We start from the raw sequence: 9,543 nt of genomic DNA, 5'->3' as shown, positions 1-9,543 counted from the left end.
ATCGCACATAACATTAAATCAGAGCATAAGTGATATGAGTGTTTTCCAAATTAAATATCAATATCATAAGTTTTTGCATCAGAGAAAAGCATATAATCGTGAAAACATTCAAAAAAAATTATATATTGCTTCATGAACTCTAACTTACTTACCAATTAACAAATATCATGTAAAGCATGGTAATCGGTTAGCTTCAACAGTTTACGAACATGGAAAAATATAATGATAATATGTAAACTTACATTCCCCTCAAAGCATCATCATAGGGGTAGTAAAGTTTACCCCCCCTCAAATTACATATGTTGATTTCCAATTAATTGAACAAATTCAACATGATAAGTTCACTAACCAATTTGTTGAAGGTGGTTTCTTCAAGCGGCTTTGTGAAAATATCTGCAATTTGATCTGTCGTGGGAACATAATGAAGTTCTAAAATACCATTCATTATATACTCTCTTATAAATTGATACCTTATATCAATATGTTTGGTCCTAGAGTGCTGAACATGATTGTAGGAGATTGCTATGGCACTTGTGTTGTCACATTAGATAGAAATATTCTTCAAGTCAAGTACATAGTTTCGGAGTTGGTTTCTCATCGGGAGAAGTTGAGAGTAACAGCTTTCAGATGTGGAAACTAAGTGTTGCTTCTGTTGGATTTTAAACGCAGCGGGGCTTGGCAAAATACTTTTACACATACAAAATCTACATAAAAGCTTATAAATCGTGAATAAAAATTCGAGGGATCGAATCTAACCTTTAAAATAATTCGGAGACAACGATCAGAGATCCTTAGCAGTTGCTCCTCAAGTGTGAAGCACTCCACCGGTATCCACCAAGAAAACGACTTTTAGGAGGAGGAGGAGATGGAGAGAATTTGGTTTTCTAAAACTTTTGAGTTTTTGGGGTTAGAATAAAAATAGGGTCTATAATAGTGTATTTATAGGCAAAATTTTCAGCTGAAATTTTCCCATAAATATTATTATTATTATCCCATTTATTATTCTCATTAATAATTAAAACACCTTTTAATTATTAATCCTTTTTCTAAACACTTTAGAAATAATTCTCTCTCTTGATTTAATTTCCAAAAATTAAATCCTTTAATTAATAATATTAAGAACTTTTCTTAATTAATTTATAATCAATTAAATCTCATTTAATCAATTATTAAATTTGCCAATTAATTATTTATTTCACAAATAAATAATTATTAGCCATTATTAATTAATTCCTCCACCATAAAATCATTCTCTTTTATGGTGTGACCCTGTAGGTTCAATATTAAGCCGGTAGTAGAAATAAATAATAATAAAGCCATTTTATCATTATTTTATAAATTCTCTAATTTATTAAATATGATTAATTAATTAATCACTTTTATTCTACATCGTGAGTGATGCTTCTCAACATATCGCGACTATCCGGATAATATGAATTCACTGCTTAGAATACCAAGAACCTGTCAGAGAATAGTTACCGTACAATAAACTCCTTCTACCCTACAATGTCCCGATTAAATACAAGGCATGGATCTCGTGTCAAGCCTATCTAATTCAATCACTTGCTTACCAATTACTATGCTTAGTTCTATGCAAATTAGAAACTCATTTCTAATTTCATTCACTCTGGCCAGAGATTCCTGAACTAGCATAAGTGGATCAGCCTTGAACATTCGCTTCCTTCACTGGAAGGGGTAGATCCTTTATTGATCATACACTATCTTCGTGTACAAATTCCTATACCTAGTAGAGCCCTAATAATTGTCCCTGGAGACTAAGAACTAAACCAAAGCATAGTCCAGTGTACACAAGATGACTATGATGACCTCAAGTCTAAGGATACTTGTACAACTATCACTGAACAACTGCTGACACGTGAGTGAACTCCATCAGTTGTTCAACTGGGCGAGTCATGTTCAGTGAACTTATTCTATAATAAGCACCTACATACTAGCTATAGTGTCACCACACAAATGTCTATAAGAACAGACATCCTTCATAATTAAGCAAGCATAGTATGTACCGATCTCTGCGGATTATTAATTACCAGTTAGGAATCCTACGACCAGGAACTATTTAAGTTTAGAGTTATCATCTTTTAGGTCTCACTATTATGATCTCATCATAATCCATAAAAAGCTTTACTCTAAACTATGGTATATCTTATTTAAACACTTAAATAGATAAAGCCCGTAATAAAAACAAAACAAGTCTTTTATTAATATCAATGAAATCAAAACAGATTACACAGGAAGTTATTCCTAAATCCTAATACATGATTGGACTTAGGACATATTCCTTTCAATCTCCCACTTGTACTAAAGCCAATCACTCTGGTATCTAATACCCATCTAGTCTTTATGACGATCAAAGTGACTTTCAGAAAGTAGCTTTGTGAGTGGGTCTACTATGTTGTTATGTGTGTCAACTCTATTTCAATACAATACAAGAAATGTTATCGCGCTCCCACTAACCCTTTTGTAGACGCATGGTTCATCTACGTTTTTTATAAAATCAAACTCTTTGATTGTCTCATCAAAACGAATGTTCCATCTTTCGAGAAGCTTGCTTTAAACCACATATGGTTCATAGTAGCTTACACACTAGGCTTTCATTTCCCTTGGAAAGAAAACCATCTGGCTATATGCCAGATCTCATAGTCGTAGTATGCAGCAATCGCAAGCAAAATCTGAACTGATTTTAACAGGGCTACAGGTAAAAGTTTTCATCAAAGTCAATACATTGCCTTTGTTTGAATCCTTTTGCCACAAGCCTGGCCTTAAAGGTCTCCACCTGGCCATCTGCTATAATCTATCTTTTGTATACCGTATACATAGATTCCATTCCGGATTTCATGGCACTATGCCATTCCTCTGAGTCAACACTACTCATAGCCTCATTATAGGTTACAGGGTCGTCATCACCAATGATCGACAACTCATTGTCATTCTCAATGACAAGGCCATAATACCTCTCAGGTTGGTGAGACACTCTCCTGATCTATGAATGGGCTGTTCCACAAAAGGTTGTTCAGTCAGAACAGGTGTTTCCACTTGATCTGTAGTAGTTTGTGCTTCTTGAACTTCATCAAGTTCAATTTTGCTCCCACTGTTTCCTTCAAGGATAAACTCCTTTTCCAAGAAGGTAGCATGTCTGGAGACAAACACCCGATGATCGGTGTAAAAGTAATACCCTAAAGTCTCTTTAGGATATCCCACAAAACTACATTTTACGGATCGATATCCCAGCTTCTCTGGGTCAACTTACTTGACATAAGCTGGACATCCCCAAATCTTAACGTGTTTAAGACTCGGTTTCCTTTCTTTCCATATCTCATACGGAGTTTGAGGAACAGATTTGGAAGGCACCTTATTCATTAAATATGCTGAGGTTTCCAATGCATAACCCCATAGGAATACTGGAAGATTTGCATAGCTCATCATGGACCGAACTATGTCTAACAAAGTTCGATTTCTGCTTTCAGATACCAATCTGGAGGAGTCCACTGGGAGACTATACCATTTACTTTGAGATAATCTAGAAACACTCCATTAAAGTATTCACCACCTCGATCTGATCGAAGAGTTATAATACTATGTTTGGTTGTTTCTCCACTTCATACTTATATTCTTTGAACTTTTCAAAGGCCTCAGACTTGTGTTTCATCAAACACATATCCGAATCTAGATCTATCATCTATGAAAGTAATGAAGTATGAAAATTAACCCATGGCTTGCGTAGACATTGGTCCACATACATCTGTGTGTACCATTCCTAGCAAATTTGCAGCCCTCCCTCCATGTCTACTAAATGGAGACTGCAGTGCCACTATAAAGTGAGATTTTCATCATCCCTTTTCTTTTATTAGTTTGTTCAATCTGAAGTAAATTATGTCACATTCATAAAGACCATTATTTAAAGTACCACATCCATAAAGAATATTATCTCTAAGAATAGAACATTCATTATTCTCAATAATAAATGAAAATCCAGCAAAGTCTAACATGGGAATAATATTCCTCACAATCGAGGGAACAAAATAACAATTATTTAAAACAATAGTATTGCCCGTAGGCATATGTAAATGAAATGATTCTACATCTTCAGCAGCAACTCTTGCTCTATTTCCCATCAGTAGAATCACCTCCTCTTCCTCAAGAGTCCTACTTCTCCTTAGTCTTTGCAACAAATTGCAGATTTGAGAACCACAGGCGGTATCTAATACCCAAGTAGAAATTTGATTTAATGACATATTCACTTCTATCATGAACATACCTGAATCAGAAGCGGTAGTCTCACTACCCTTCTTCTTCTTCAATTCTGCAAGGTAAACCTTGCAGTTTCTCTTCCAGTGCCCCACCTTATTACAGTGAAAGCAAACAACTTTGCTCTTGGGGTCTTCAGCTTTTGGTGGAACCGGCGTTTTCTCACCTACTTTCTTCTTCTTGGAAGAGAACATAAGGCGTTTGTTAGACAACCTAGTATAGTGAAATTGTTTCATAACCTTAATAACAATATTATGAATAAAATCATGAGATTCTTGTGTTTATGAAACACGTAATTGAATATGAATTTTCGATATGAGAGAAAGGATGATTCTGTCAACAACAGATTTTCATCTGTAAGAAAGGGTTATTAAGTGACGCCTCTTGACAATCCTCCACCCGATCTGGGAATCATCTGATTATTGATTATTGATTTGAAATATTTAATTTAAAAGGAAGAATCTCTTTATAATATGATTATGATTATAACGTAATATAATCCCTCTAAAATTAAATAATATCAAGTAGTAATTGGCCAATGACACAACGGGCTTGTGTCGGTCATAGCCTTCCAACATGATAGAAAAGTAGTTCTTATTTTTAAATCATTATCGTTTCGTGCCACAGCCGAGGGCTTTGATTTCGAAGTAAGAAATACTTGTCTATTATATAGAGATGTGTACATTGAATAAGAATCTAAAGGTCGTTACGTGCCACATCCGTGGACCTTTGGGGACTGATTCAATTGTACAGAATTTTGGGTTAGACTTGACTTAGAATATTGAGTTTGTCGTGCCACAGCCGTGACTCAATTATTCAAGAGGCTAAAGTTTGATTAGGGAATAACATTAGATGTAATTGACAAGAGTTGTCTGCCTATTGAACATTACATGGCGTTTCGTGCCACAGCCGGGGTTGTGTTATGGAATGTAGGATCCATATTCCCACTAGCATTATGAATGCTTAATTTTTCACGTAGGGGGTTGAATAAATTAGGAAAACTAGTGGGAGCCACTTATGAATAAAGACCCGATTCATATAGTGTTTTGAAATGAAATCGAATATTTGCTAAGTGTTGTTATGTGTTTATCATTTACAGATTTACTTTGTACGTTATGTCTTCTGCACTATCACTCAGGAGCATACTAGATGCTCACAAATTGACTGGTCCTAATTATGCTGACTGGCTTCGAAACTTGAGAATTGTTCTCAGGATTGAAAAGCTGGAATACGTGATTGACTCACCTAAGCCTACTGAACCTGCTAGTGATACACATAATGATGAACATGTTATGTATCGTAAGTGGATAGATGATGCAAATATTGCTCAATACATCATGCCAGCTTCCATGAACATTGAGCTACAGAAGCAACATGAGCATATGGATGCTCACACTATCCTCATGCATCTACAAGAGTTGTATGATGTGGCAGGGAGGACAGCTCGATATGAGATATCGAAGGAGTTGTTCGGTTGTAGGATGTCTGAGGGATCATCTGTGAATGACCATGTACTTAAGATGATCAATTTGATTGAACGTCTTGGACAACTTGGTTTTGCCATGGATGGGGAGCTGAGCCAAGACTTGGTCTTGCAATCGCTTCTGAGTTCGTTCTCGCAGTTTGTTGTGAACTTTCACATGAATAAGTTGGATGTCAGCCTGCCTGAACTCCACAACATGTTGAAGACTGCGGAATCGAATTTTCCCCCTAAGAAGAGTTCTGTTCTTCTAATTGGTGAAGGTTCCAATCACATATATAAACATGAATAAACATCAAGGTAAGAATGTTACATCATCTAGCACATTAGTCTAAGCATTATACATCTCTATGTATCACATGAAGCATTTAAAAGCAATTAAAAACAGTTAAAAACAGCTTTAAAACACTTTCGGAAATATAAACAGTTCAAAACTTTTATATAAACTAAAATTGATCACTCCATTAGATCCGTCTCGGAAAAACGAATCCAACGGTATATTGCACCCCTAAAACGGAGTTACGAAACTCCTAGAAAATCAATTTTAATGTAAACAGTCGGGCTGTAACGCATTACAGGAACGCGTTACAAGCCATGTAACGCATTCCGGTGATGCGTTACAGCCCTTTTAACCAATTAAAAGGTGTAACGCATTCTTTGAATGCTCCACAGGTGTGTAACGTATTCCCGGAATGTGTGACACCCCTTTTTTTTTTCTTTTCTTATTTTATACAGCCGCCTGACAAGCTCCCGCACGGAATTCCGTGCGCCTGACTTCTCTGTACCCTGACAGTCTCTATTTCTGTGTGCCATCAACAGACAGCATCATCACAGATGCAGATATATACATATAATTACTTTATATTATATATATATATGATTTATTTAATTACGAATTTAATTGTAAGAACTTCAAAAATTCATAATAAAAAATCTATACATCCTAAAATTATGAAAAAAATACCCAGACGATCTACAACACTTGTAGAACCCAGATCAACATTCAAAATTATTCTGAGAAACGATTTCTCATCAGACAAAATTAATCCATGATATAACTTGTAAAAATCATAATTAATTCATACAAGCACATAAAATTCTGAAATTTTTACCACAGATCTATATGCATACAACCTATGCTCTGATACCATTGTTGGATTTTAAACGTAGCGGGGCATGGCAAAACACTTTTACACATACAAAATCTACATAAAAACATATAAATCAGTGAATAAAAATTCGAGGGATCGAATCTAACCTTTAAAATAATTCGGAGACAACGATCAGAGATCCTTAGCAGTTGCTCCTCAAGTGTGAAGCACTCCACCGGTATCCACCAAGAAAACGACTTTTAGGAGGAGGAGGAGGTGGAGAGAATTTGGTTTTCTAAAACTTTTGGGTTTTTGGGGTTAGAATAAAAATAGGGTCTATAATAGTGTATTTATAGGCAAAATTTTCAGCTAAAATTTTCCCATAAATATTATTATTATTATCCCATTTATTATTCTCATTAATAATTAAAACACCTTTTATTTATTAATCCTTTTTCTAAACACTTTAGAAATAATTCTCTCTCTTGATTTAATTTCCAAAAATTAAATCCTTTAATTAATAATATTAAGAACTTTTCTTAATTAATTTATAATCAATTAAATCTCATTTAATCAATTATTGAATTTGCCAATTAATTATTTATTTCACAAATAAATAATTATTAGCCATTATTAATTAATTCCTCCACCATAAAATCATTCTCTTTTATGGTGTGACCCTGTAGGTTCAATATTAAGCCGGTAGTAGAAATAAATAATAATAAAACTATTTTATGATTATTTATATAAATTCTCTAATTTATTAAATATGATTAATTAATTAATCACATTTATTCTACATCGTGAGTGATGCTTCTCAACATATCGCGACTATCCGGATAATATGAATTCACTGCTTAGAATACCAAGAACCTGTCGGTGAATAGTTACCGTACAATAAACTCCTTCTACCCTACAATGTCCCGATTAAATACAAGACATGGATCTTGTGTCAAGCCTATCTAATTCAATCACTTGCTTACCAATTACTATGCTTAGTTCTATGCAAATTAGAAACTCCTTTCTAATTTCATTCACTCTGCCCAGAGATTCCTGAACTAGCATAAGTGGATCAGCCTTGAACATTCGCTTCCTTCACTGGAAGGGGTAGATCCTTTATTGATCATACACTATCTTCGTGTATAAATTCCTATACCCAGTAGAGCCCTAATAATTGTCCTTGGAGACTAAGAACTAAACCAAAACATAGTTCAATGTACACAAGATGACTATCATGACCTCAAGTCTAAGGATACTTGTACAACTATCACTATGTGAACAACTACTGACACGTGAGTGAACTCCATCAGTTGTTCAACTGGGCGAGTCATGTTCAGTGAACTTATTCTATAATAAGCACCTACATACTAGCTATAGTGTCACCACACAAATGTCTATGAGAACAGACATCCTTCATAATGAAGCAAGCATAGTATGTATCGATCTCTGCGGATTATTAATTACCAGTTAGTAATCCTACGACCAGGAACTATTTAAGTTTAGAGTTATCATCTTTTAGGTCTCACTATTATGATCTCATCATAATCCATAAAAAGCTTTACTCTAAACTATGTTATATCTTATTTAAACACTTAAATAGATAAAGCCCGTAATAAAAACAAAACAAGTCTTTTATTAATATCAATGAAATCAAAACAGATTACACAGGAAGTTATTCCTAAATCCTAATACATGATTGGACTTAGGACATATTCCTTTCAGCTTCTTGTTAAACCAAGAAACCAGTCTTCTTCCAAGAAACTAACAGCTTCTAGAAGTACTATTCCGATCAATCTTGCAACCAGCATAATCAGAATCTGTGTAGCCGATGAGATCAAAGCCCGTATATTTAGGATACCAGATACCTAGATTAGGTGTACCCTTCAAATATCTGAAAATTCTTTTGACGACTATCAGATGTTATTCCTTTGGATCATTTTGGAACCGTGAACACAAGCATGTTACAAACATGATATCTGGATGACTCGCAGTCAGGTAGAGCAGTGATCTAATCATGCCTCGGTAGTTAGTGATATCCACCTTCTTACCAGACTTGTCTTGATCACATTTTGTGGCAGTTGCCATAAGAGTCTTTGCAGGTATTGAATCTTCCAACTTGTATTTCTTCACAAGATCCCTAATGTACTTCATTTGACATATGAAGGTATCATCTGGCTTCTGGCTCTTTTAAATTCCAAAGAACCAACTCACCCATCAATACTCATTTCATACCTACTATGCATAAGCATAGCAAACCTTGCACAAAGTGCATCATTCGTAGGCCCAAATATAATGTCATCAACATAAACTTGCACAAGTATGATACCATTTTATGTTTTTTATGAAATAGAGTTTTATCTATGACACCTCTAGTAAATCATTTTTAAGAAGAAATTTGGAGAGAGTGCCATACCATGTTCTTAGCGCTTTCATAGGACTATAAAGAGCCTTAAAGAGAAGATAGATAAAATCTTCAAACTTGGAAGCTACGAAGCCAATGGTTACCACACGTAGACCTCTTCTTAAAGCTCACCATTCAGGAAAGCACTTTTCTAATCCATCTGATATTCATTGAAATTTTAATGTGCTACAAATGCGAGAAATATCCTGATGGCTTCATGTCTAGTAACTGGTGTGAAGGTTTCATCGTAGTCAATTCCATCTTCTTGAGAATATCCCTTAGCAACTAGTCTCTCCTTGTTCCTT

This window comes from Apium graveolens, chromosome 3 (assembly GCF_009905375.1).
Source record: "Apium graveolens cultivar Ventura chromosome 3, ASM990537v1, whole genome shotgun sequence".
Classification (NCBI taxonomy): domain Eukaryota; kingdom Viridiplantae; phylum Streptophyta; class Magnoliopsida; order Apiales; family Apiaceae; genus Apium; species Apium graveolens.
Note: the sequence above shows the minus strand (reverse complement) of the source record.